This window comes from Drosophila ananassae (genome assembly GCF_017639315.1).
Source record: "Drosophila ananassae strain 14024-0371.13 chromosome Y unlocalized genomic scaffold, ASM1763931v2 tig00000092, whole genome shotgun sequence".
Taxonomy (NCBI): Eukaryota; Metazoa; Arthropoda; class Insecta; order Diptera; family Drosophilidae; genus Drosophila; species Drosophila ananassae.
In genome coordinates, this window is record NW_025319055.1 from 572,547 (window position 1) to 600,142 (window position 27,596).

Genomic DNA, 27,596 nt, shown 5'->3' on the forward strand with positions numbered 1-27,596 from the left:
GCATAAACTCATCTTCAGCTATATTGAAGCGAGGGGGGCAGTATACGGCGGCTAGTGTAAGTTGGTTGCCAGTATTTAGTTGTATATTTATAGATGTGGCCTGTAGGTAGTTTTTAGCAAATTTGTTTTGATAATGGTGCTTTATGCGGCTTCTGATTAGAATTCCAGTCCCACCATCCTCGTAGTTAAAAATTGTATTTGTTTGTGAGGTGTGTTTCCGAAAGCAGCATTACATCGATGTGATTGTCGAGTAGGAATTAAGCTAACTCAAGTTTATGTTGCGAAACGCCGTTAGCGTTCCACGTAGATATCCGTAGGAAAGCCATTATTTGGATTGTTGTGAAACCAGCATTTGAATCAATAGATTTTGGTTTCGCATTAAATCTTGCATAGTTGTGCGCATAAACGACATAAATTCCGTCAGGCTTTGTTGTAGGCTGCATATCATAGCTTCAAAGTTGCTTTTTGGCTGCTCTGTTGGTTGATGTTGCTGAGCCGTGTTCGGTTCTTGATATGCTGATTGCAGAAATGAGCTTCTTGAGGCAGGTGTCGCCGGTCCTGATTTTAAGGCGCTTGCGTATGTCACATTTTTGTCAACGTTAATGGGTCCTAGTGAGGATCTGGCTGCAGTCGAGAAGAAGACTTCAGGGTTTGATCTGGACGCCGTGAACTGTCCATTTTGGGTGCGGGCAGCTATTCCTTTCTGGTGGATGCGACTTTTCAGCTCCTTATAGACTGGGCATCCTCTATAATTAGCAGTGTGATTGCCACCGCAGTTGCCGCACTTTTTCGAGTTGCTGTCATCTTTGCTCGCTGGGCAGTGTGCGGAGTCATGAAGCTCTCCGCAAACTACACACACCGGGCGCAGTTTACAGTATGACCTTGTATGGCCATATTCCTGGCAGTTCGCACATTGTACCGGGCCATTGCGTTTGTGCGGTTCCTCAACTGTAATTCTGCGGTGCAGCAGGTACTGAAGATTGTATATTGGGTGCACTTCGTATTTCTTCAGGAGCTTGGTTTCTGGTTCAAGCTCAACCTTAAAGAGTGGCTGCGGCTTTCTATCCCTGTTAAGGATATTAAAGACTGTCTTGGCGCTAAAACCCTTCTCCTGTAGCGCCTTTTTTATCTCTGCAGGCGTTACTTCGGGCTCTATGCCCTTAAGTACGACTTGCAGGCCCTTGCTGCTTTTTAGCTGGTACGTGTAAAAGTTCTTTTTATTCTCGGTAAGATATTTTGATAATACTCTATAGTTATCTTCAGACTTCATTTGAACTTTTGTTTCTTGAATGTTGCCCTTTACAAGGGGTATTATGTGGAAGTTATCCTTACCAATAAGCTCAATAATTTTGTTGACAAGAACATTGGAACTTTTTTCGCGTATATAGATAGGCGGAGGTTTTGGCTTCCTTTTCCCAACTTCAGTGGATTCGACCGCCTCAACCTCATCGGCGTCTGCCAAGATTTTAAATCGGTTTGAGTTAATGGGCGTTTCTTTTGCTACTAGGCTAGCATTGCCACGGGTTATTTTGCGTTTGGAATTCAGGGGGCTCAGCTTCCTTTTGATTTGGATGTAGCGATCCATGCCAGTCTGCACAGCCGGCTTAATATAGTCATAGTTTTTGTTTTTGTTTTGGTTTTCGGGCAGCGCGGACGTATTACTATTTGCGCTGCTAGCTGATGACGTCGTTAAACGCGCTGTCGATGCAGTTGCGGTTGTTGTTGTTGTTACTGAAGAATTTCATTCATAACTGGTATCGGATACTTATCATCAATAGTTATTTCATTTAGACTTCGATAGTCTATTACTATTCGAAATTTCTTTTTCCCTGATACGTCCTCTTTCTTTGGGACTATCCATATTGGAGAACAATAAGGGGATTTCGATTTACGTATTGTTCCCTGATTTATCATTTCTTTTATGTGGACTTCGACTTCTTGATCATGAGCTTGGGGGTATTTATAAGGTTTTTTGTAAATACGATCTTCATGTTTGGTTTGGATTGAATGTTTTACAGCATTGGTAAAGGTCAAATTTTCACCTTTCCTGTACTGGATATCACTAAATTTAAATAAAATGTTATTTAATTTAGTTCTTTCTTCTTTATTAAGATGATTTATTCGAAATTTATTATTTTCTTCTAAGTCATTATTAATTGCAAAATTAAAAGATATATCCTCAGATGAAGGTGGACTGAGATAATCTTTCAGTTTTTCCATTTCGGAATTCTTAAAATCTTCGTGGTTACATATTATGGGAAAAAAAAAACCGCCTCAAAGTGACTGCTTCCTGTTTATAATTAATTATTGCTTCACATGCTTCTAAATACTCTCTTCCTATCAATATATCATATTTTTGGGAAAAATTGTGAACCCAAAATGGTTGATCGATCCTACAAAGTTTACTTGATTCGAAATTTACGGACTTATTTAATTTAATTACACCATTAATTGTGTGCACTTCTGACGTTTTTAATGTTGTGGAAAATTAAAATAATTTTCTTTTATTAGGTTGATTGAACTTCCTGTATCTATTACACATTTAAATGAGCGATTGTTAATAGTTATTCTGATGTAAGGGTTTCTATTTCTTTTATTGGATCCGAGGCTATTTGATGAAAATTTTCGATTTCCATTTTAGATTGATCGCTTGAATATTCACGAATCTTCACTGGTTTGTTAGAATTAGTACCTTGTAAAGAAGATGTTGGCTGTTGATAATTCATAGGATTCTGAGCTCTACCTTGATTTAAGTTATGCTGCAATACCTGTCTAAATTGTAGTTGATTGAAATTATTTGGTTGTCTATAGTTACTTTGCTGATTATAACTTTGTTAATTACACAGGCCAACACCAAAACATCTCGACGCATAATTTTCAACAAAGGTTACTTTGCTGATTATAACTTTGTTGATTATTATTATTATAAAAGGAATTATTTCTTTGGAAATTATTATTTCTTTCATAATTTCTCCTATCTTGTCCGTTTTGATTTGAATTATGTTGGGATTTAACTTTATCAGAACCAGAATCATAACAACCTTCTTGTTGTGCTACTTGTTTAAGTTTACTGACTGTAGTTATATCGTTCCTTGCTAATGTCATGAATAACCTGTAAGGAAGTTTACTCATTATTACATCTTTAACAGTATTATTCATGGCATTATTATAAATCATTGTATTTAAAATATTGTTTTCTAACGACAATTTGTTTGTTATGACAAATATTTTATATTCTAGATCCTCGAAGAACTTACGAATACTTCCATTGAAAGGGGTGTTGTATAGTCGTCTTAGTAATTCCTCGCATGGGGTTTGGGTTTTGTACTCATTTTGTACATTTTTTGTTTTGTATATTTTCGGTAGCGGTCACACTTCAAAAAGTGGGCTACAAATTGAAACTAACACGTAAGTTCTTTTGCGGATGTGAATAGCGATTAACACTCGCGGTTAGTATTATAGCTGCAGTTGCATTAGCATAAAATACTTCTACGATGTTCTACGTTATTGCGAGATCATATCCCGATTGATCACTGGTCACTTTTACACATCCTACCGACTGCGCCAATTACATATCTTCTTCAAAATAGTTTGGAAAAAAAAATATATTTTTTTGAGTTTCGGTTTTGATTCAGTGTGATTCCTTAAAATTGCTTAGAATTTCAGAACTACTGCTTAGAATTTTAGAATTTCCAAACTAACTTAACTTTGGGGCTCTTAGTCCTTTTTATAGCTATCCTTGCTGAAGCTTTTTGCAGATCAAAGCTCGAAAGAAGCTTTTCCCTCTGAGAGGCTTTGTTTTCTGAAGAGAATAAATTGAGTCGGAACCTCTTACTTGAGGTGTCAGTTGACGTGGAAGGCTTTTGGGTCTCAATTAATCGAGGTGACAAGAAAATGTGAATTTTCCTGTGAAGTGGGTTCCCATTTAAGAATGCTATGATCTGTTTAGTTTTAATTCACTTAAAAGGAGTGAGAAAGATTTGAGTCGGGATTCTGTTTACCAAAATATTGTTTTGGTTTTCAATCTGAAGTGACTCTTAGAAATTGGAAATCTGAACTGAGGCTGTTTTCAACCGAATTGGAATAATTAAATGTTTATGTTTTTATAAAAATTGGAATGAGGCTATTTGCAGCTGGATTACGAATTTCAACACAAAAGGCGTCAGCTTCAGTTTACAAAATTTACTGATATACACTTAAAGAAATTTTATTGATATGTTACTATATATATACATTATCTTTTAAAAAAGAAAAACTTTATAGATAATAAGAATTAAAATAACTCCATGAAATTGCGTTATTTTTCAAAAGGAGGGAGATGTGGCGTATTCACACATGAGTTCTTATTATACTACATATATATTGAGCGGCAACACTTTGTACATAACAATGTACTCAGCAACAGCGTGCCAAATGCCCAACCACATTTCAAGTGCATACGTAATATGATATGCAATTGCATTCACCGATTAGAACCGAGTCAGCATGGTTCCCACGATGACTACATATATACATATGTGCATGAATAACTCTCTGCCCGCTTCTGTAACTAGACTTATATATAAAATATATAAATCGGCTGCTCTGCCGCTGCGCCGACAGCTAGCAAGCCTTAGTGTAAGAAAACCATAATTCATTCGAATAAAGACATATAACTGAACAAGTCACACGCTTTTAACTCTACGGGGCATCCAGTTCGTTATGGCATAACCAAAAGAGCCATAGGATTGGATTTCACAATTGATCTTAACTTTACAATAGCCCAATCCGACTCGTTTTACCCTTGGGCTTCAGTTCCGCCGCGGATCCTTGATCTTTTTCCCATTTGCTCCTGATTTCTACTGTTTGGCTGATTCCCATACCGCCACCGGACTTACCCACGGGGGGTCCTTCAGCCTATACTCCTAGTTCCTCCAAGGAAACTTTCTTGCTTGAATGTCAGACTTTCCCACGGGGGGTCTTTCACTCAACTCTTCCACCTTCCCTAGAAGATCAGTCCCGATTTGCTCCAGGGGTCCTCCTTATATAGTGCTAGAGGCGCCCGTTACTCCTTGCAAATCTCGCTTCCTGCCGTTAATCCTTCGCTCCTTTACTCTCTCCGTTAACTTCCTCCAATTCCCGCCGCATTTGCCCCGCTTGGGCCTCGTTACCCCGCTTGGGGACCGTTACGTTCCGCATTCCGGTGATTCCGCTTTCTTCTTCTTCCGTGCGCGACGCCGTACTGGTTCCTCTGCCCTCTCTGCTGCTCCCGCATGCCGTCTGTACTCGACGCATTCCTTCCGAATGCCCGTCCGACGCCCGAATTCCGAATGCCCGTTTTTTTTTTTTGTGTATAATCTTCTCAGAAAAGGAGTATACTTTTTGTTGGGACTTGTGCCAGCATCAAATATCATAATTATTTCTATTTAATTTTGCCCGTTATCAGCTGTTCCATATTCATTGTTTCTCCCAGATTCGCATGCGCTGTGTTGTTCTTTTGTAGCGCATGCACTTTGGGAGCTTTGGTGGAGCTTCTGCGCAAGCTCTTAGGTTTTATGCACTTGTATATTCGGCATTGTTTTGGATCGGCCGCGGAATTTGTTTTGGGCTTAAATTGACCCATAATAAATTGAATTATAAAATTGAACCTTGTCTATTAATTCGGCCGCTATCAAAACGCTGATAGCTCAACAGACACCACAACATTCTACACCGATTCCCTGTGATAACAAATAATAACAAACATAGAATACTATGTTTCATGCTTTTAATGCGTCATTCCTAAAAATGGTTCTGTAAACGACGCCGATCGTTAGCGCTCAAACAAAGAATGCCGAACCATCAATTCAATGGCGAACTATCAATTTGCCTGCAAACTGTTTTCCCCTTATTACTCAGCTTGGGAGCTTAGGACTTCTTCGAGAGCATTCAATCGGACTATGTTTGGTGCTGTTTGTTTGGCCGTTCTCTATGTGGTGTTGTTTCCGTATAGGTCTTGGTTTATTGCACTACGTCAGGTCAGTGTGCCGCCAGTGGCGCAGTTATGCATCCTTATGGATTCCACTCCAAGGCCATCCTGACGACGCAGTCCTGCTTTTTTCTGATCCGTATCTAATCCATTTCATTTTCGTCTCTTTATCTGCTGTTTCGTTCCCGTTTCGCGCCCCTGGTCTTTGTTGGTAATTCCACTTTGATGGAATATACCGCAGGGATGATGCTTCTGAAGTCCTCTTGCGCTCTGCTCGACTGTTCTGTGCAGAAAATCTCCATGATTGCCGTCGCCGTCTCTAGATGTGCTTCGTCATCTGTTAGAAGTGTACCGTCTAAGTCCCATTTCGAGTTTGATTGACAGATCGCCGACCACCTCGTCGTCACTGTCGATTGTCGCGCGCCTCCTGTTGCGTACGTCAGTTAGGAAGTTCCATCGTAGTCCCCTAATGCAGATGTGGATAATTTCGTTTCGTGTATCTCCGTTTGAGAATGGCCATGTGTACTTATGAACTTCTTTATAGGGAATACAGAGCCTTTATTACGAATTGGAATATCTGACGTTAGTCAATCAATTTATCGCCATTTTTGCTGATTATGCCGTTATCGGTCCTTGATTGGTTCCCAACTGTTGTTGTTGAGGCCGAGTTTCGCATTGAAGTCTCCCATTACTATTTTAATGTCATCGCTCTTGATCCTAAATAAAAAAAAACTTGACGAGAAAATCTATAATTGCGGAAACCAACAAATAATAGTAAAATATAATGTTCATTTGACTTTAAAAAAAACTCAAGCCCGCTCCAATCTATATTAGGGAGAAAACTCGAGTGCCCTGGTCAACCCAATTGCGGCGTTGATCGGGAACGGTGACATGTCATGATGTCCCGCTTATCAAAGGGAAAATCCATGAAACAAAGAAGCAAACCAAGACTGAAGAGTACTTGCGAATCATGTTCAAATATCTGGACAATGCTCAGAAAAACTATTACATGTACCAGCTGAAAAGCAGCAAGGGCATACCAATGGTTGTAAAGGGAATCGAAACTGATGTAACCGCGCGCAAATAAAAACCGACCTTAAGGAAAAGGGCTTTGTCGCGAAGAATGTTATTAAAATAATAAAAAAAGTTAAAAAGCCAGAACCCCTCTTTAAGGTCAAGCTCGAGCCAGAAAGCAAGTTGCTGAAGAAGAACGAAGTCCACCCAATGTACAAGCTGCAATATCTTTAACATCGGAGAATTACAGTTGTAGAGCCACATAAACGCAATGCAATACACTAATTGCTAAGAGAATGGACACACTAGGTCATACTGCACACTTCGGGCTTTCTGTGTAGTCTGCGGGGATGGCCACGGCAAAAACTAAAATTGTCACAATTCTTCATCGAAAACCATATTGACGTTATGCTATTGGTGAAAACGCATTGTTGAGCTATCAGAATTTTGATAGCGACCGAATTAATACACAATCCACAATTCGATTTCAATATTTTTATTGGGTCAATTTAACCCCAAAACAAATTCCGCGGCCGGTCCAAAACAATGCCGAATTACAAGTCATAAAACCTAAGAGCTTGCGCAGAAGCTCCACCAAAGCTCCCAAACTGCATGCGCTACAAAAGAACAACAAAGCGCATGCGAATCTGGGAGAAACAAAGAATATGGAGCAGCTGATAACGGGCAATTAGTGGACCGCTGCGGCTGGTTACACTGAGAGAATAGAAATAGAAATAATTATGATTTTTGATGCTGACACAAGTCCCAACATCCTCCCCCCATTGAATTCCATCTTTCAACAAAAAATCCTTAGGGGCATGGGACAGCTTCATCACATACTATTGCTGATGATCTCAAGGTCCATAATTCTCAGTTGCAGGCTGCCGTGTCCATCCAGATCCAGAGAGCGCTCGAGCCAGGCGTCAATAGAGTGGCGAAAGTGGAAGGAATCTTCTTTCCGAAATTGCGCGTAGGCGCACCTTTCGATTGCAGGATCGGGAGCCTTCACGGCTGGAGCAGCAGCCACCTTGGCAGCTGCAGACGGCGGCAGCAGCGATGCGGGCGACCTCCCCCCATTGGAAGGGTGCAGGCTAGAGTCCAGAATGGAGTCAGGCAACGGTGACAATAATCCAAATCCCGGGCCAGATTAGGGATTAAGTATAGCAGCTTCAGAAAATCCATCGCAGACAACTGCCAGATGCGACGTTGAAATAGCGACCACGGGGGGAGCGGTGGATAGCAGGGGCACTGATGAGACGCAATGGCCCACGTCCTGGCTATCGTGATCGTTGTTCAAGGTTTGTTCCAACTTCAAATCCCGAGAACCCGATTGGATGTCGCGGTCCAGCGGGTAATCCTGACTGCATGAGCGACGATTTTCCAACAGACCATCCTGCACCTTCACCACCGCTATGGTTGGTTCTGCCATTGACGAAGCAGTGGGACCATTGGGGCCGTCGAGACAAGTGGAGTGTGCAGGTACCCTCATGGACTGCTTTGCCATTCCCACCTGAATGTCAAAGCGCACATCAGCGGCAAGCTGGGAGAACTTCCAGCATAATTCACACCCAACTTCAACAGAGCTCAATCGCTCTAACTCATCCTGGAGTGTGGTAAATTTCTTGCGCAACGCAATTTCCAACGGCTCCAGTACCATGATGGTCAAATCTTCCTTCTGAACTGCAGCCTTGACCTTGTTATGCAGGGCTTCCATCTCCTGGTGGGTCACCTCTGCTCTTCGCCGCAAAAGCCTTTCCCTGCTTGCAGGAACCGAGGCACTAGCTACATCTCCAGACTCCATTATGCAATTTGTTTTTGTGCAAGGTGCAATGCAATGGAAACAACAGCAACAAGTTTTTCTTTGCAAGGTTTCCTTTAAGCACTATAATGATCACAAATCAATTAGAGCGCGATCACGTCGGGGTCACCAATGTTGAGCTATCAGAATTTTGATAGCGACCGAATTAATACACAATCCACAATTCGATTTCAATATTTTTATTGGGTCAATTTAACCCCAAATCAAATTCCGCGGCCGGTCCAAAACAATGCCGAATTACAAGTCATAAAACCTAAGAGCTTGCGCAGAAGCTCCACCAAAGCTCCCAAACTGCATGCGCTACAAAAGAACAACAAAGCGCATGCGAATCTGGGAGAAACAAAGAATATGGAACAGCTGATAATGGGCAATTAGTGGACCGCTGCGGCTGGTTACACTGAGAGAATAGAAATAAAAATAATTATGATTTTTGATGCTGGCACAAGTCCCAACACGCATCTTACAAGCAAATACAACTTTTAAATAAGAGGCTATACAATCTACCGCACAGATCATCCAGTTGGGAAAGCCCGCGGCGGAACGGGAGTAGCAAAGAAGAACCACTTGGTATACTTCACTCAAATATTAAGGTTTACTCCAGAACTCCGTCTATTACTATTAAAACTTACTTCTAAACTTTGGTAACACAATCAGCAGCACCATGGAAATCATTTTTACAACTACAATGAAACATCCTTATAGCCTGTTGGGACTTGTGCCAGCATCAAATATCATAATTATTTCTATTTAATTTTCTCAGTGTAACTAGCCGCAGCGGTCCACTAATTGCCCGTTATCAGCTGTTCCATATTCTTTGTTTCTCCCAGATTCGCATGCGCTTTGTTGTTCTTTTGTTGCGCATGCACTTCGGGAGCTTTGGTGGAGCTTCTGCGCAACCTCTTACGTTTTATGCACTTGTATACTCGGCGTTGTTTGGATCGGCCGCTGCATTTGTTTTTGGGGTAAAATTGACCCATCATAAATTGAATTGTAAATTGAACCTCGTCTTATTAATTCGGTCGCTATTAAAACGCTGATAGCTCAACACTTTTTTTTCGTTAAAAAAAATTCTTTTTATGTATACCTTTTTTTTCCATTTCTTTTCATTTTTTTCCTTTTTATATTTTATTTTTATTTTTTTTTCTTTTTTTTTTGAAAGTTTGGCTTATTTTTATTTTATTTGCGAGACAATGTTACAGTTTTCGGGTGACGCCTATCACATTTTTGCCTCCGCGCACCCGAAAACTGTTCCCCGTCTTCTGCTTCCTTCTCCTGGCCTCTTCCTCCACCTTCCTTTGCAGCTCAGGTGGCCAGTTCTGCTGTGACTCTGCCCTTCTCGGATTGGCCTCGGTGGCCTTTTCTCTGGGCAGGATGATTGCCGTGTCATCATCGGCCTTTCCGTCGGGGCCGGCCACACCCATCGACCTCGCGTCCATGGCTCCGGGTCCTCGCGCTCCTGGGGTTGCGGGGTGGGTGGCCTCGCCGGCTGCCCCTTCCGGCTTGGCCACTCCCGTGGACCCGTCATCCTCCTGATCCTTGCGTCCAGCGACTCCTTCATCGCCCCGGATCCGCCGGGTGGCCCTGCTCTGCCGGCATTTCTGGCGCACCGCTCTCTTGAGCATTGCAGCTCGCCCCATCGCCACCTCGGCCTTCCATCGTCGGACAGTCTCCTTGGCCATCTCCGCCTCCATTGGTAGGGTTTCGTCCGCCTCCCTCCGGTCCTGGCTTCTCCTCCGTTTCCTGCGCAGCGCCATTAGCTCCATGCTGGGCCGGTGGTCCGGCCGGTGATGAGGACGTGTTGAATGAGTTCATACTGGCTTGGGTGTAGGGAAAAAAGAGAACGCCGGCCGGTGTCCACCGCTGCCTTTTTATAGGCCTGTCGCGTGGAATAGATTCGTTCTTGCGGTTCTTGTGTCCTTATTCATTTCTCCGTTTGTTCGCGTAATTTCGTTCTCGTGTATGTGTTCTGCGTGTTCCTCTTTTTGTTGACAAATTTTGTTCTCTCTTTTTTTTTGCCCTACGCCTGCGGTGCCGATTCCTCCACTTGGGCTTTTAGCTCACTTACGTGTGCCCTTTTCTCTTTCTTCGTGCCAACGTGACGTAGCACGGCGATCCGTATCTCGGCGCTAGTATCGCCGCGAAACCTTCGATTGCTTTGGACAGATGGTCCGCCATTGCCCACACTTTGTCACCAATCTTCGGTCTTCAATCACGCCTCCTCAGATTGTAATGCCGAGCTTATTCCTGCGCCGCGCGCTCCATATTCCTTCGCACCAGCTCGAACACTGCCTGCAATTTTTCTGTATTCTCTGAGGGAGTGGCTTGTGCTGCTCCCGTCCCCAATGGGGCGTGTATCCCGTGGAGTCTGACACGCTTGAGTTTACTGCCAGCATTAATTCTGGCCAGTGTTCGTCCCACGTCCTTTGGTCATTGCCTGCAAACTGGGCGATCACCGTCTAAACCGTCCTGTTTGCCCTTTCTGTATGGTTTTCCTGCGGCGTGTATGGTGACTGATGTCACCATAAAGACGCGGTTAACGGAGGAACTGATAACCAACTGACGATTTCTGTCAATTTTGAGAAACGATCGATCATTACCAATAGCATGGTGTTTCTATGTTTGGACCTCGGCAACGGTCCCACGAAGTCGCCCATGGCCCACCTGGGACCTGTGTCAGCATTTTTCCTGCGGCCTGCATCTGACTTGGTTTAAACCGCATGCATGTCTCGCACTTTCTGACATACTTCCTTGTGTCCCTTTGCATCCCTGGCCAGAAGTACCTTGCTACTATTTTTGCAATTTTTTTACTTCCGCCTAGATGCCCCGCTGTCGGTTCGTCGTGGTTCTCCTTTAGCATCCGCTGCCTCATATCCATCGGCACACACAGCTTCCATGATGCTACTTCCTCGCTTCCAGTTCTATGCGGAACATGTCAGTATACCAAAACTGCCTCCTCTACGTATTCTGGCCCTTTCTGAGGGTTTTATCCCATTTTCCTTTTTTGTGCGCTTATCCAAACGCACTCAACGTCTTCGCTTGCTGTGGCACTCCTCAACTTTTCTACTAACGGCTGGCGGGAAAGTGCATCTGCAACTGCATTCAGCTTACCTTCAGCTTACCTTTTTCTCAGCGCCATATGATCCGTGATCACGTCGAACTTTTACCCCTCCAGGTATGGTCTCAGCTGCCAAATTGCCCATATTATTGCTAGGCACTCTTTCTCGGTTGCCGAGTAATTTTTCTCCGCGCCTATCAGCGTTCGACTGGCGTAGGCGACCACTCGCTCGCCCTCATCTGTGTCCTGCGTCAGGACTGCACCCACGCCGTAGACGCTGGCGTCTGTTTGCAGTACAAATTTCTTCGAGAAATCCGGGTGTGCCAGCACTGGATCCTCCGCTAACCTCTACTTTAGTTTCTCAAATGCCTCTTGGCATATCGCCGTCAATTCCCACTTTGTTCCCTTTCGAAGGAGATCGGAAGGAGATCACGGAAGTTCCAATTCCGTGATCGCTGCAACCTTTCCGGGATCCATGCCAATTCCCTGGTTCGTTATCCGGTGGCCAAGGTATTACTTTAGCTCTTCTCTGAAGAAATGGCACTTTTCCGTGTTTATCCTCAAGTTTGCCGCCTTTAGTCTACGGAATACTTCCTTCAAATTCGCCATATGCTCCTCCCTTGTGCGTCTGATCTCGATGCTGTCATCCTGATACGCAAATGCGTGCGGAGCCATATCCGGGCCTATGATTTGGTCTAAGGCCCTTTGAAACGTTGCCAAGGCTGATTGTAACCCGATCCGCATCACCTTCCACTGGTACAGACCTTTCCCTGGTACCGTAAAGGCCGTGTATTTCCTGCTCCCTTCCTCCAATGGGATTTGCCAATAGCCGTCTTTAAGGTCGAGGCTGCTGGAAAATTTTGTCTCCCTCCATTGCTCCAGGATGAAGTTTATCCGTGGCGTCGGGTACGCGTCCTTTACTGACTTTGCGTTTATTTGTCGGAAATCCACGCACATTCTCCATTGACCTGTCTTTTTCTTCAGATCTTTTTCTTCACCACCAGGGTGAGCTGCAAGCGCTATTTGAAGGCTCGGTGCATCCCTTTTCGAGCAGTTCTACCTTTTTATTGATCTCCCCCTGTATTTCGCGGTTCTTTTACTTTACAGGGGTGCTTTTTTTTTACTTTACAAACCTTTACTTTATTGGGATGTCGTCCTTCATCGTGATTCTATGCTCCGTTATGTTCGAACACCCCTTCTGGTTTGTGAACGCCGCTAGCTCCTCCTCGATGAACCTTTTGTCCCGCTCACTCTTCCATTTTTCCGAGGGTCCAGTTATGGCAGCCAGCCTGACAGCCTATCCTCCAGAAATCTAAAATTCTGGGGTTCCTGCATCCACTGGCCCAATGCCCAGGCCTCCACACCCGTTGCACGCCTGCGCTAGGTTTTCAATGTTTTCCTGTCTAGGCGTCGCTGCCCACTGCAGATTCGGCTATCTTTGACTTTGGCTTGATGCCCATTGTTGACTCTGTCCATTGTTGTTGGGACTGACCATTGTTGCCTCGGCTGCTGTTGCTGCTGCATTTGGTGTCAAAACTTAGGCTGCCATCTCTGCCCCCATCCCTGTCCTGGGGGGCTCTGTTGCTCCGGCGGTTTCTGGTGCCGTTCCTCTTTTGGCCACCTTCTGTCTACGCCGGATGTTTGCCTATTAAAAACCTCTTCTTCGGCTAGACCCATAACCTCCTCGAGCGATGCGCATGCGTATGGCCTCATGAACATTTTCATGCGCGGCATGCAGTTCTCCACCAGCCTCTCAATCACCTCCTTCGTGGACTTTCCTAAATGCTTCATTAGCGTCTGAAGGTCCACCATATACTCCTTGAACGGTTCCCCTCGCTGCTGTTTCCGCTGCCGGACCGGGTCTGCCAGTTTCTCAAAATATCCTTTCGGCAAGAAAACGGCCTCGAAGCTTCTCCTAAACTCCTTCCATGTGGGCCACTCTCATCGTTCATTATAAACCATATTTGCGCTTTGCCCTGGAGTAGTTCTGGCATCGCCCGTGGGTTTGTGTTTATTTCCAAACCGTAAGTTTTAGCGGACCATGCTACTCGGTCCACGAACTTTAGAGGATCTCCTGTTCCATCGAATCGGAACGACCACTCCCCAACTTGTTTGGCCACTTTCGCATAGTCAACCTGCAGCGGGACTGGATTACGCACTTGTGGCTCCATGCTCCTTGTGCTTTTCATTTCTGGCACTACCAGGATTTGAATGGCGTGGACCTCTGCGCATATTTCTCCTCGAATCCACGCGTGACCGCTATCACTTCGTCGTCTTTCGTATCGTCGACCCACCTTGCAACAAGTGCCCTCATGATCTCTACTATTCCATCCGCTGGGAGACCGAGGTCTCGGCACACTTCGCACAGCTCCTCTTTGCGAAGCGCGTAAATCCTATTCTTCTTCCTTATCTTGAAACTGTGTTACTCCTAGACTCTAAAGCAATCACGTAGCTTAGGCGCCAGATGTAACGAACTGTTTTTGCTAATATTTGTTCGCAACAAATGCCGCGGCTAGCTCACAGAGTTTGGGGGTACGTTCCACCAAATTTATAGATTCGACGTGATTGCCCGAGCCCAGAAATAACACGGTATGCTTCGTTTAAAACAAATCCCCTTTATTATGCTAAGTTTACAAAAGGGTGAATCTCACCAGCAGCTTGGCTCAGCCGACCGACCACTCGTTCTCCCGTCGATTCCCGATCCCCGCTCCGGGGTGGTGCCAATACCCACGCCCTCCCAAAGCTTGCGCCCGGAAGGTCGTGTGGTTTTGGTGCCTGGCGCCGAAATGATTATGTTATCGGCTACAGGAAAGGTAAGGTAAATGTAGTTGCAGATGCACTTTCCCGCCAGCCGATAATAGAAATGTTGAGGAGTGCCACAACAAGTGAAGACATGGATATGGATAGGCGCACTGAAAAGGAAAATACTGGAAAACCCACAGAAATGTCCAGAGTACGTAGAAAGGGTAGGCTTGGTTTACCGACATGTTCCACATAGAGCCGGAAGCGAAAAAGTGGCATGATGGAAGCTGTTTGTGTCGATGGATATGAGGCAGCGGGTGCTAAAGGAGAACCACGACGAACCGACAGCGGGACATCTAGGCGGAAGGAAAAAAGCTGTTGCGAAGAAAAATCGATGACCTAGTATGGGCGAAAGAACACCATCTGCGAAGTTAGCGCCAAGATACGACCGGCCGTACACGGTGATAAATATCATATCTATATTTTCCAGGCGTAAGAAATGCATTTCTATAAAAAGGTATTGTCGGGTCAAGCAGCCGCCGGAAAGAAGTTTGGCCGGCAATAATTTATGGAGTTCGTGACGTCACTTTCTTCTATACTTATTTTCGCATCGCCCGCTCTCGTGCTTTCGATCGGCCACCTGCATCTGCCGCCATGCACTAGCGTTTGTCTCGCTCTCTCCCGGGCTCTCTCGATCGCTCCGCAGCATCAAGCGTTGAGCCGCACTCCCGCGTTTGTATTCTCGCAGTCGCATCTATACATATATCACTCTGTATAAAGCCAAAACATTTTAAATAAATTGTATGAAATTGAACTGTGCTTGTTTTTACTAAAGCCAATATTTAGAAAATGAATATAGCTCGCGAAAACGCTCGGTAACTGAACAGGTGGCTTCTATTTTTTCCCCAAGCAAACATGGACGCATCACCTATCACTACGCCAGTGGTCTCCTCAGACGAGAGCACAGGCAAGCTAGCACTGTGGTGTCGGACGGGGGCGCGGGAGTATCTGGACGAAGTCCGATGACCTGCACAATAACAATGTGAATCGGAGGCCCAAGCGGGGCAAAGGTGGGGGGCAACAAAGAGAGAAAGAGGCAATAGAAATAGAAAGGAGCGGGCTTGAGTTTTTTTTAAGTCAAATGAACTTTATATTTTACTATTATTTGTTGGTTTCCGCAATTATAGATTTTCTCGTCAAGTTTTTTTTTATTTAGGATCAAGAGCGGTGACATTAAAATAGTCATGGAGACTTCAATGCGAAACTCGGCCCCAACAACAACAGATGGGAACCAATCAAGGACCGATAACGGCATAATCAGCAAAAATGGCAATAAATTGGTCGACTAACGTCAGATGTTCCAATTCGTAATAAAGGCACTGTATTCCCTATAAAGAAGTTCATAAGTACACATGGCCATTCTCAAACGGAGATACACGAAACGAAATTATCCACATCTGCATTAGGGGACTACGATGGAACTTCCTAACTGACGTACGCAACAGGAGGCGCGCGACAATCGACAGTGACGACGAGGTGGTCGGCGATCTGTCAATCAAACTCGAAATGGGACTTAGACGGTACACTTCTAACAGATGACGAAGCACATCTAGAGACGGCGACGGCAATCATGGAGATTTTCTGCACAGAACAGTCGAGCAGAGCGCAAGAGGACTTCAGAAGGGGCGCGAAACGGGAACGAAACAGCAGATAAAGAGACGAAAATGAAATGGATTAGATACGGATCAGAAAAAAGCAGGACTGCGTCGTCAGGATGGGCTTGGAGTGGAATCCATAAGGATGCATAACTGCGCCACTAGCGGCACACTGACCTGACGTAGTGCAACAAACCAAGACCTATACGGAAACAACACCACATAGAGAACGGCCAAACAAACAGCACCAAACATAGTCCGATTGAATGCTCTCGAAGAAGTCCTAAGCTCCCAAGCTAAATATTAAGGGGAAAACAGTTTGCAGGCATATTGATAGTTCGCCATTGAATTTTTAGGAAGAACGGAAGAGAAGGAATGCGTCGAGTACAGACGGCATGCGGGAGCAGCAGCGAGAGCAGAGGAACCAGTACGGCGTCGCGCACGGAAGAAGAAGAAAGCGGAATCACCGGAATGCCGAACGTAACGGTCCCCAAGCGGGGTAACGAAGCCCAAGCGGGGGGCAAATGGGGTTGGCAAATAAAGCGGGCGGGAATTGGAGATGCGGCGGGAATTGGAGAAGTTAACAGCGAGATCAAAGGTGCGAAGGATTAAAGGCAGGAAGCGAGATTTGCAAAGATTTACGGGCACTATATAAGGAGGGCCCCTGGAGCAAATCGGGACCGAGTCTTCTAGGGAAGCTGGAAGAGTTGAGTGAAAGACCCCGATTGGTAAGTCTGACATTCAAGCGAGAAAGTTTCCTTGGAGGAATTAGGAGTATAAGCTGAAGGACCCCCCCGTGGGTAAGTCCGGCGGCAGTAAGCGAATCAGCGAAGGAGAAGAAATCAAGGAGAGAATGCAGCGGGTTTGGTCCCGTACACGATAGGTATCCTAGTGTCACAGCGATAGCGACGGCCTGGCGGACGCCCTGTCGATTCGTGACCGGTAAGACCAGGTGTCCTGTAAAGCGAGGGGCAGCCAGCTCGGGAACTCAAGCTCAACAGTGAAACCAAACAGGGACACCACGGTAAAGTCAAGAAAATCCTGATCCAGGCGCTGGGGCGTACGCACAGTGTATACCCTGGAGTATACCCTAAGAAACGCGACGAAAACCTCTGGTATACCTCTGGTATTCAAACTTTTGACCATGGATTGCTCCCCCCATAGACCAATGTGGAAATCGAGATCTCGTAGCGAGTGCAGGGGGTCCGAAACTTTGATTCTTCTCTGCTTCTCCTTCTGCATAGGGCAATTCAGCCTTCCGCGGTGTATTTTGGGCAATTGGGAGGCAGTGACCTAAATGGATTTGGCCAACTGACAAAACGTTGAAGAACAGGCTGGGTCCAATTAGCAGGCCGCTAATTGCGTCTGTGGAAGTTGGATTCAATTTTAGGGCTGGGCTGACATTCCGCAATATGAGACACACACACATAACCCGACCGCCTCACATCATTTGGAGCGACGAAGTTGAAGTTGACTTGCCAGCCGCGATGAGATAAGGTTAATTTGTGAACCAGAGTCCAAAAACACTCTGAAAGGCAGGAAGGCACACGATCGACCACGGGGGGGGATATGAGGATATGAGGATATTGGCGGTTGGCAGAAGCTCTCCTGTATGGCGATACTGAGTCAAGACGGTGTTGATTGACTGGGAAGGCGGGGTAACACCAGCGTTGGAAACCAAGCCTCGAACTGGTGGGAAATTGTTAGGGCTGGACCGCTGCCCGCAATGGTGCAACAAGGCATGATGTCGGCGATTGCACGTTGGGCAACGGGAAGCTGAACATCCTACCTCCAAACATCCTCCATACCTACCGTTGATTAACTGGCAAGGCAATTGTTGAGCGATCAGAGTTTTGATAGCGACCGAATTAAAGACGAGATTCGATAGTTTATATTCAATTTATATTCATATTCAATATCAATATAGTTTATATTCAATATTCAATGCAGATAAACAAATTAATAATATTCTAATTAGCCTATCTGGTGGCTGCTTGGCCCAACATCCTCCCCCCTATTGAAGGGCGTGCCTTCAATAACAATTTTGGAAGGGCAGCAGACACATCTTTTAAGGGATATTCCACAGGTTGCTTAGTTTTATTAAGAAGATTAAGAACTCACAGGGCGAAAAAGGCACACCAATTTCTTCCAAACCCTTGACCATGCATTGCTCCCCCCAATAGACCAATGCGGGAGTCGAGTTCTCCTAACGAGTGCAGGGGGTCTGGAACGTTGATTCTTCTCCTCTTCTCCTTCTACATAGGGCAATCCAGCATCCCGCGATAGTCCATTGCGTCCAGAAACCACCCATCCAAATAGTGTATTTTGGACAACTGGGAGGCAGTGACCTAATTGGATTTGGCCAACTGACAATAGGTTGAAGAACAGGCTACGCCGTGAGGAATCTTCCATTTCGAAATATCAATTTTAAGGCTGGGCTGATAGTCCGCAATATGAGACACTATAACCGCCTTTAGGTTAGCACAATATGTGGTTAGTCGAGACTTCACACACACATTAACGGAGGATCCATCCGTAGCAAACTCAGTGCCGCCGAGACCTGCGACCGCTACGCAGCTTTTGGTGCGAGGAAGCTGAAGTTGACTTGCCAGCCGCGATGAAATAAGGTGAACTTGTGAACCAGAGTCCAATAACACTCTGCAAGGCAGAAAGGCACCTGATCGACCACGGATGAGGATATTGGCGCCGAATTAATCGCCGATTACTAAACCGATTGCGCAAAAGGTCAAGAGTCACATCGTAGTTCGCGTCAGTAATTTCCAGCGCTCTCACTGTCTCCAAGGCTGACTCGCGCAGGCATGAAATGAGCCACCGGAGCTTTTCCATTTTTGTTAGGTGAGGATGGCTGTCAATCGTCGTCTTAAAAAGGGCAAAGAAATCCGGCCAGTCAACATAGCCGCCGCTAAATGTTGGCATCGGCATCGGTGGTAAGGATGGGGCTGGCTTGTATGGCATGGGTGAGACACCGGCACCGTCGAGAAGTGTGGAGTGGGCAGCGATTCTCATGGAGTGCTTGGCAACCTCCACCTGAATGTCCACCTGCACACCAGTTGCCAGCTGCGAGAATTTCCAATAATGCTCACTCCCGATCTCGCTGAAGTTAAGCTCCTCCAACTCTTCTTGAAGCGCGGTGAACCGCTCACGCAAACGCTTCTCCACTGATTCCAGCGCCATAATGGTGCCATACTCATTCCGCGCTGCAGCCTTCACCTTATGATGCAGCGCCTCCATCTCCTGGCACGTCACCTCTACTCTTCTCCGCAGCATCCTTTCCCGGCTTGCGGCAGCAGATCCAGTAGTTCCACATCCAGACTCCATCCCGCAAATCTCCAGTGCGAGTGATGCAAATCGACAACCAAGAGATTTTTTTTTTTTTTTTTTATTTTTGTGTTTTTTGTACCGCAGTTTTTTCAGTTTCTGGGGAAATTAAACTGATTGAACTTCGGGCGCGATCACGTCGGGGTCACCAATGTTGAGCGATCAGAGTTTTGATAGCGACCGAATTAAAGACGAGATTCGATAGTTTATATTCAATTTATTAAGCTAATTCCGCACAATAAAACAAATAGCGGCCCGTCAATAACAACTCCCAAAATACAACAAGAAGAAGAACCGCTTTGGCGCAGAAGCTCTTCCAAAGCTCCCAAAAGCGCATGCGCTACAAAATGACAACAAAGTGCATGCGAATCTGGGAGACAAAAGAGAAGATTAAATGCCGCTGCAGATAAAAAAATTATCAATATTCTAATTAGCCAATCTGGTGGCTGCTTAGCCCAACAGCAATGAAGCTTGAACAAGTAGGAAGCGCGTGCGCCAAAATACCACACAGGGCGCATAGAGATGAATGGGCGTTAATACCCATGCACGAAGATCGGTTATTCGAAAATCTCGTCCCACTTGGTTAGCTGGTAGATACAGCCAAAGAAAAGTCAACGCATTCAAGAGTACGGCACCTTTGCCGTACGGAAGGCGGTCGTTGTTTCCGGCGAGAGTGTCTTCCCACTTGGCTTTTGTGGCAGGATCCAACTTCTGAAGGACAATCTGGATGGGCAAGCATCCTTGGATCTCGGCAGCTGATCCGGAACTCATGAGAGCCTAATAAGCCCATTGAACCGATCCGATAGCTCCCGCAAATTAGCAACAGACCCTGGCTCGACCAATTTCCAGCGCTCTCACCGTCTCTAAGGCTGACTCCCGCAGGCATGAAATGAGCCACCGGAGCTTTTCCATTTTTGGCTGTCAATCGTAAGGGCGAATAATAAGGGCGAAGAAATCAGGCCAGTCGGCATAGCCGCCGGAGCCGCTGAATGTTGGCATCGGCAACGGTGGCAAGGAGGGGTTGGCTTGTATGGCATGGGACACCGGCACCATCGAGAAGTGTGGAGTGGGCAGCGATTGTAATAAAGTGCTGGGCAACCTCCACCTGAATATCCTCCTGCACATCTGTCGCCAGCTGCAAGAATCTCCAATACACCTCACTCCCGATCTCGCTGAAATTAAGCTCCTCCAACTCTTCTTGAAGCGAGCTTTGGCGCGGTGAACCACTCACGCAAACGCTTCTCCCCTGACTCCAGCGCCATAATAGTGCAATCCTATTTCCGCGCTGCAGCCTTCACCTTCTGTTGCTGCGCCTCCAGATTCATATCCAGACTCCATCCCGTAAATTTCCAGCTCGGGTGTTGCAAAACAAAAACCAGAAATATTTGTTTTTTAGAATCACGGTGTTTTTTAAGTTTCTGGGGCCATTAAATTTCGGGCGCGATCACTTCGGCGTCACCAAAACGTAGCGCTATCAGCTTGTTGGAAGCCGCCGAATAAATACAATTGCAATTCCGGTTTATAATTTATTGAGGTTTATAATTTATTTATTGAATAGCGGCCCGTCAAATAACAAGAGCTTTGGCGCAGAAGCTCTTCCAAAGCTCCCAAAAGCGCATGCGATACAAATGACAACAAAGTGCATGCGAAACTGGGAGACAAAAGAGTAGATTAAATGCCGCTGCAGCTAAACAAATTATCAATATTTTAATCGCCTTATCTGGTGGCTGCTTAGTCCAACAAACTTAGGATGTTGCCCAGCAAATTGGTATATTTTCTTTTTAATATGACCTCTTTTGTCTCCTTTATTCAATACTTTATCCGCCAAAAAAAGTTTACAAAATATAGTGCGGTGGTCAGTTGTTCCATATTATATTTCCGAAAGCATCTATCAGCCTTAATAGTGTGACAGTTGTTGCAAAAATATTAGAATCCATATCAAAATTTTTACATCCATAATAAGGTTGATTGTAATTTGACTGACAGAAACTACCATCGGATACATAGTTTAATGGTATATTCGCAGACAAAAAACACATTTTTTGCTCTTCCATTATATTTAAAACAACATCTTACAAAGACACGATTCGAATTGCAGTGCGTTCTACAAGATATTGAAGCGGGACCTCTGCTTTAGTTTCCGTAATTAAAATTTTTTCCGGCCGACTGTGCCAGATCTTCTCGTTCACAATTTTATTATATGCAGGGAATATGTGTAAATTGGTCTTTTTGTTTGCTCCCTTATTGCGCAATACAGCTCGTTGCTGTATTGGCTTTAAAATCGGAGCTGAAATAGCTTTGCGAATATGTTGGGCCTTTTCTGGGCTAAGGGATTATAACTTTAAAACAAATGAAAGGTCGTGATACCCTGTTTTCGTGAATTAATAAACCTAAATTAATAAACTTTTCAGACACCATAAGATCAGCAACCTGTTTTCTTTGAGCCCTTCTAAATATTTAAATGTAGTCTCATCTAGTACAGGGCGTCTTATTGAATGTTTTCTCCTTCCAACCGAAATACAAGTTTGTGTAGAGAGCCAACCAGAATGTCTGCTTTGAAATACCTTTGCATTCGATATGCATTTCTTAAACGATAAACGATAGCATATTTTTTATGCCGGGTACTGGCTGATAGGCGCGCATGCAGCAGTAGGTCAATTACCGTCTGTTAGTACCCCAGGGCCATTTTGGACCCTCTATAAGTTCCGTGAAAAACGATCACATTAGGTTTAGGACTTAACTACCTAGGCCTTCAAGACCTGCGCGAATCATAGGGTTCAAATTTATATCACCCAGGGCACCCCATTTCGAAGGCAAGTGGAAAGCCGCAGTAGTTGCAGTTGTGCCGTTTTCGATCGTTCAGTTATATGGCAGCTATAGGATATAGTCGACCGATCCCGGCCGTTCCGATTTCTATACTGTCTGCAAACAAAAGAAGGAAGCGTGTAAAGTTTAAAATCGTTAGCTTTAAAACTGAGAGACTAGTTTGCGTAGAAACAGACAGACGGATATGCAGCGGAACCGGAACCATCATAGAAGCCACCGATCGGATATCAATTAAATCCTCAGAGTGAGTAATCATCACATTCTTCGAGCTAAGTCAGTTGGCACCAGAAATCGAGAGTTTCAAGCAAGGTATACAAGAAATAAAACAAGTGTATGAAGACTGTCCAACGATAATCCACACATTAGAACAAGAGGTAACCAAGATGGCATAATATAAAAAATAGTGGAGAACCAAACATCAACCCTGGATACCACCATCCAGGATTGGATATTATGAGAAGGACAACAATCGAAGCTCAAAAAAACAATCCAGGAATTAGAAGCCAGCCTGTACAGTATCAAGGTATTAAGCTACGCATCAAGTCGTTATGTCCCTCACACTGAATTGGTCGATGCAGGTTATTTAAAAAATACAAACACACCTTTCACCAGAAAGACGACTACATATGGAACACAGGTGCGACAACCCGAGACTTGTGTCGACTGGCAACCACTCAGATACGGGAAACCGACAACTTGTTGATGTTCCCCACTAACATTCCTCTGGTGGAAGATGACGAATTCACTATGTATCGTATGGAGAAGATACCACAAGCAACTAGAGAAGGCTTAGTAACACCAAAAACACAAACAAGGTATTCGGCGAAAAAAAGCTATAGGATATAGTCGGTCGATGGCCGTCAGCCAATCGGGTACAACAGGGGGAGAAACGCATGAGCTCATGTGCCGTAACTGTGTACACCGATGGTAGTGCGACTATACTCTCCACGTGAGGGCGGCTGGTAACAGGTCCCGGTTAGGTCATGTCTCTGCCGAGGATGCTGGCTAATTGTAGTGGGGCGGGGAGAAGAAAACTCCCTTCCTCAAATCACCCCAATCCAAGGTGGAACAGCATATGCCGAGGGATGCATGTCCGGGGGATGCACGGACGTTAATATGCGGACTCTGGGGGACCGGCCGACCCCTCAGTTTTAGCCAGGCTTATCATGACAAGCGGGCTATGTCATGATGGACGAACCCCTTCCCGCCTACTCGTGGGTCCAAAAATGAACAACAACAATATAACAAAAAAAACAAACAGTGGAGAACGGAACTCCCTAAGAAAGTCCGAAAATGGGATCTCGGATCCGTCAATCTCCAAGGCAGATAGAGGCCAAAGAGATGCTGGGATGGCGAAGCTCCCCACTGAGGGACAACATCCGGAGGCGAGCGGCGCCGGTGTAGGGGGAGATGCCAAGGCACCGACCCCCAAAACGGGGCTCACTATGGGACCACCGAACGGTGTGGGGGGCAAGATCCCTGAATCGAGCTCCTTTCGCACCGGCGGCAACCCTAAGGAAGGCCCCGGTCCGACGACTGCTGGCCCCCTGCAGCGGAAGGGCTCCTATAAAGACAGGAGGAGAGCGGCCTTCATCCTAATGAGGGCAGACCCATCGGCGGAGTCCAATCCCGATCAGGCCGAAATTATAAAGTGGGCGAGAGAAATCCTGCCTGACTTTCAGCCAGCAAGAGCGGGAGCCAGATTGGACCCAAAAAAGCCGACAGGAGTAGGCGACTCTGCCAAGGAGAGTGCACAGAGTGCGAAAAGGCAGAGGTCGACCGACGGTGGAGCGCCCCTAGCTAAGAAGAAGAAGGTGCAGACACAGAGTAGCAGATCCTTCGCCGAAGTTACCAAGGGCAGGACCATCATTGGGGTCATTGATAATGGCTCCAAAGATGGCCTGATCCCCAAGGAACTTTGGCGTAAGGTAGTGAATGAGCTGCATGGGCGCTTCATGGAGGAGATGCTCAAGAGCGGAGGACCCCCACCGGACTGCGAAGATGCAGGGTGGTACCAGGGTAGCATCAAGGTGATAGCGTGCCAAGATGCGAGGTCTGTAAGCCTCTACAAGCGAATGATAGCGTCGCTTGGGGAGGTTTACCCAGGAGCCAGATTGGAGGCGGTGGACTGGGACAAGATCCCCAGCAAACCGAGGGCCCGCGTATGGCTGACAGAGAAGCCGGCGGACCCTGACACCATTCTGGCCATGCTTAAAATCTGCAATCCCACACTCCCTACGGCGGACTGGAGGGTCGCCAAGGTGGAGGAAGCAGTGGGACTGAGAAGGCAGGTTGTCCTCACTCTTAATGAGGAGACTGCGAAGATCCTGGAGGGTGCCGGTAGCCGTATCAAATACGGGTTCGAGCACGTTGCGGTGAGGATCTACAAGTCGGATGCGAAGAGTAAACCTGGAGGCATCGACTTGGAGATAGACGCACAGGAGCTAGACTCGGGGGAACCGACCGAAGAGGTCCGCCCAGAAGGAATGTCGGATGTGGAGGAGGACATTCTGGAAGGGTACACCTCAGAGGAGAGTGACCTGGCGAGGGCTCTTGGAGGCGTCGGCATGGAGGAGGACTTTTTGCTGGGCTCCGACACCGAGGCGGAGGTTACTGTGGTGGAGAATCTAAAGGATGTCCCTGACATTCCTGCAGATAAACCTCCATCACAGTAAGGTGGCATCCGCCGCCCTCCTGCTCCATCTTGCAGAGGATGGAGCTGACGTGGCCCTCATCCAAGAACCCTGGATCCACGGAGACAGGATTCTCGGTCTGGGGGCGTCGGACTTCAGGCTGTACACAGCCGATGTAACAGGTAAAAAGCGAGCATGCATACTCGCAAAGAAAAGCCTTAATACCTTCTTGCTACCAAATTTCAGCAATGAAGATCACGTAGCCGCATCGATAGAGGGCCCAGACGGCCATCTAAGAATATGCTCGGCATATATGGGTCACGACCACCTAGGACCTCCACCCCATTCGCTACTCAGGCGGCTTGTGGAAGACAGCGAAAGGAAGGACATCGACCTAATAATAGGATGCGATGCCAACGCTCATCACAGTCAGTGGGGAAGCACTGACACAAACGAGAGGGGTGAGTCAATCTTCGATTTTATCCTCAGCTCTAAGCTTTTAGTGGGTAACAGAGGTTCAGAACCCACTTTCGTAGTCAAGAACAGAAGGGAGGTTCTTGATGTCACACTATTCTCGCACTCCCTGGCTGATGCAATCACCAGCTGGAGAGTCCTTGACAAACACTCATTTTCAGACCATCGCTATATTGAGATAGTAGTAAATTTTGAAAACTTCACCAAGCAAGCAGTACGAAATCCTAGGAAGGCAAACTGGGAGCTCTATAAAAATATACTAGATAGATCCTTAGGCGAACCGCCTTCGGAGACCATCGAGACCTATGAGGGGCTTAACGCCATGGTAGACAAGCTTACTGCGACTAGTGCAAAGGCTTACCACAAGGCCTGCCCCAAAAAAAGGATAGGTAGCAACAGATCGAAGAAGCCTCCGTGGTGGACCTCGTCTTTAGCCCCTTACAAAAAAAATGCACGTAGGGCCTTCAACCACGCGCACCGTACCAACACAGACGAGGCGTGGGAAACCTATAAAGCTGAACTTAGGCAATATAACAAAGAATTGCGCAAGGCAAAGAGGGTTGCCTGGGCCAATTTCTGCACCAACATTCAGGAGACATCAGAGGCCGCCCGCCTAAGAAAGATTCTCTCTACTACAGCCCCCATCGCAGGTTACATTAAGAACACGGAGGGGTGCTGGACAACCTCAAGCCTGGAAACCCTGGAGACCCTTATCAACGCACACTTCCCGGGTTGCTCTTCGGAAGGAACAACCCAGGTGATGCGTAGCCAGGGTCATCAGGGCGCGCTCAACTACCTACTTAGTGACAGAAACCTGAAATGGGCAATGGACAGTTTTAAACCCTTCAAATCTCCGGGACCGGACGGTATTCTACCAGCTCAGTTATCCAGAGCCGGTATTAACCTAAGGAAATGGATTAAGAAAATCTTCAGCACAGTCTTCACTACTGGTATGATACCAAAGGCATGGCTGTGCACGAAGGTTGTATTCATACCCAAGGCGGGGAAACCATCCCACTGCACCCCCAAGGACTTCAGACCTATAAGTCTGTCTTCCTTTCTCCTTAAGACGATGGAAAGACTCTTAAGTCTCCATCTACAACTTAGCATTAACCCAAACGACATCTCATGCTCTCAGCATGCCTACAAAAGGGGCCGATCAACAGAAACAGCCCTGCACGATATCACTATGATCGCCGAACGAGCGATTAATTTTAAGGAATACGCACTTGTGGCTTTTCTAGACATAGAAGGGGCCTTCAATAACATCCTACCGTGCTCAATAATCGACGCACTGACGGGACTTGGAATAGACAATCGATCAACTCACCTAATACGGCAGATCCTGGTTAACAGGAGTGTCGAGGCAACACTTGGAGGTTCGACTATTCGAAGATACGTCAAGAGGGGCACCCCACAAGGAGGTGTACTCTCACCACTACTCTGGAACGTAAGATCATTGCGTACGCGGACGATGTTGCTATTGCCTTCGTGGGGAAATTCCCACAGACGCTATGCGACCTAATGACAGGGAAGCTCGAAGTTCTGTCGGCCTGGGCGCAAAAGAACGGGCTGGGAGTCAACCCATCCAAGACAGAGCTCGTGCTGTTCACCAGGAAGTACAAAATACCTAACTTAAGACTTCCGAAGCTCCTAGGAGAAACACTAACACTTAGTGATAGTGCGAAGTACCTAGGTATCACACTAGACAGGAAACTGGACTGGAAGTTGAACACCGCTGAAAGGACTAAAAAAGCGGCAATAGCACTCTATACCTGCCGCAAGGCGGTAGGCCTGAAATGGGGAATGTCCCCGAAGATGGTCAGATGGTTATACACAGCGATCATCAGACCAATTCTATTCTATGGTGTTGTTGTCTGGTGGCCCGCCCTAGACAACTCCTCATGCAGGGAAAAGTTCAGGAAGATGCAGCGCATGGCGGAAGTCTGTATGACAGGCAGTCTACGCACTACGCCTAGTGATGCCCTAGACACTATACTTGACCTACTACCAGTTGAACTGATGGGGGTAAAGACAGCTACTCTGGCAGCAATAAGACTGCGGGAGGCAAACCTATGGAGCAAAAATAGTT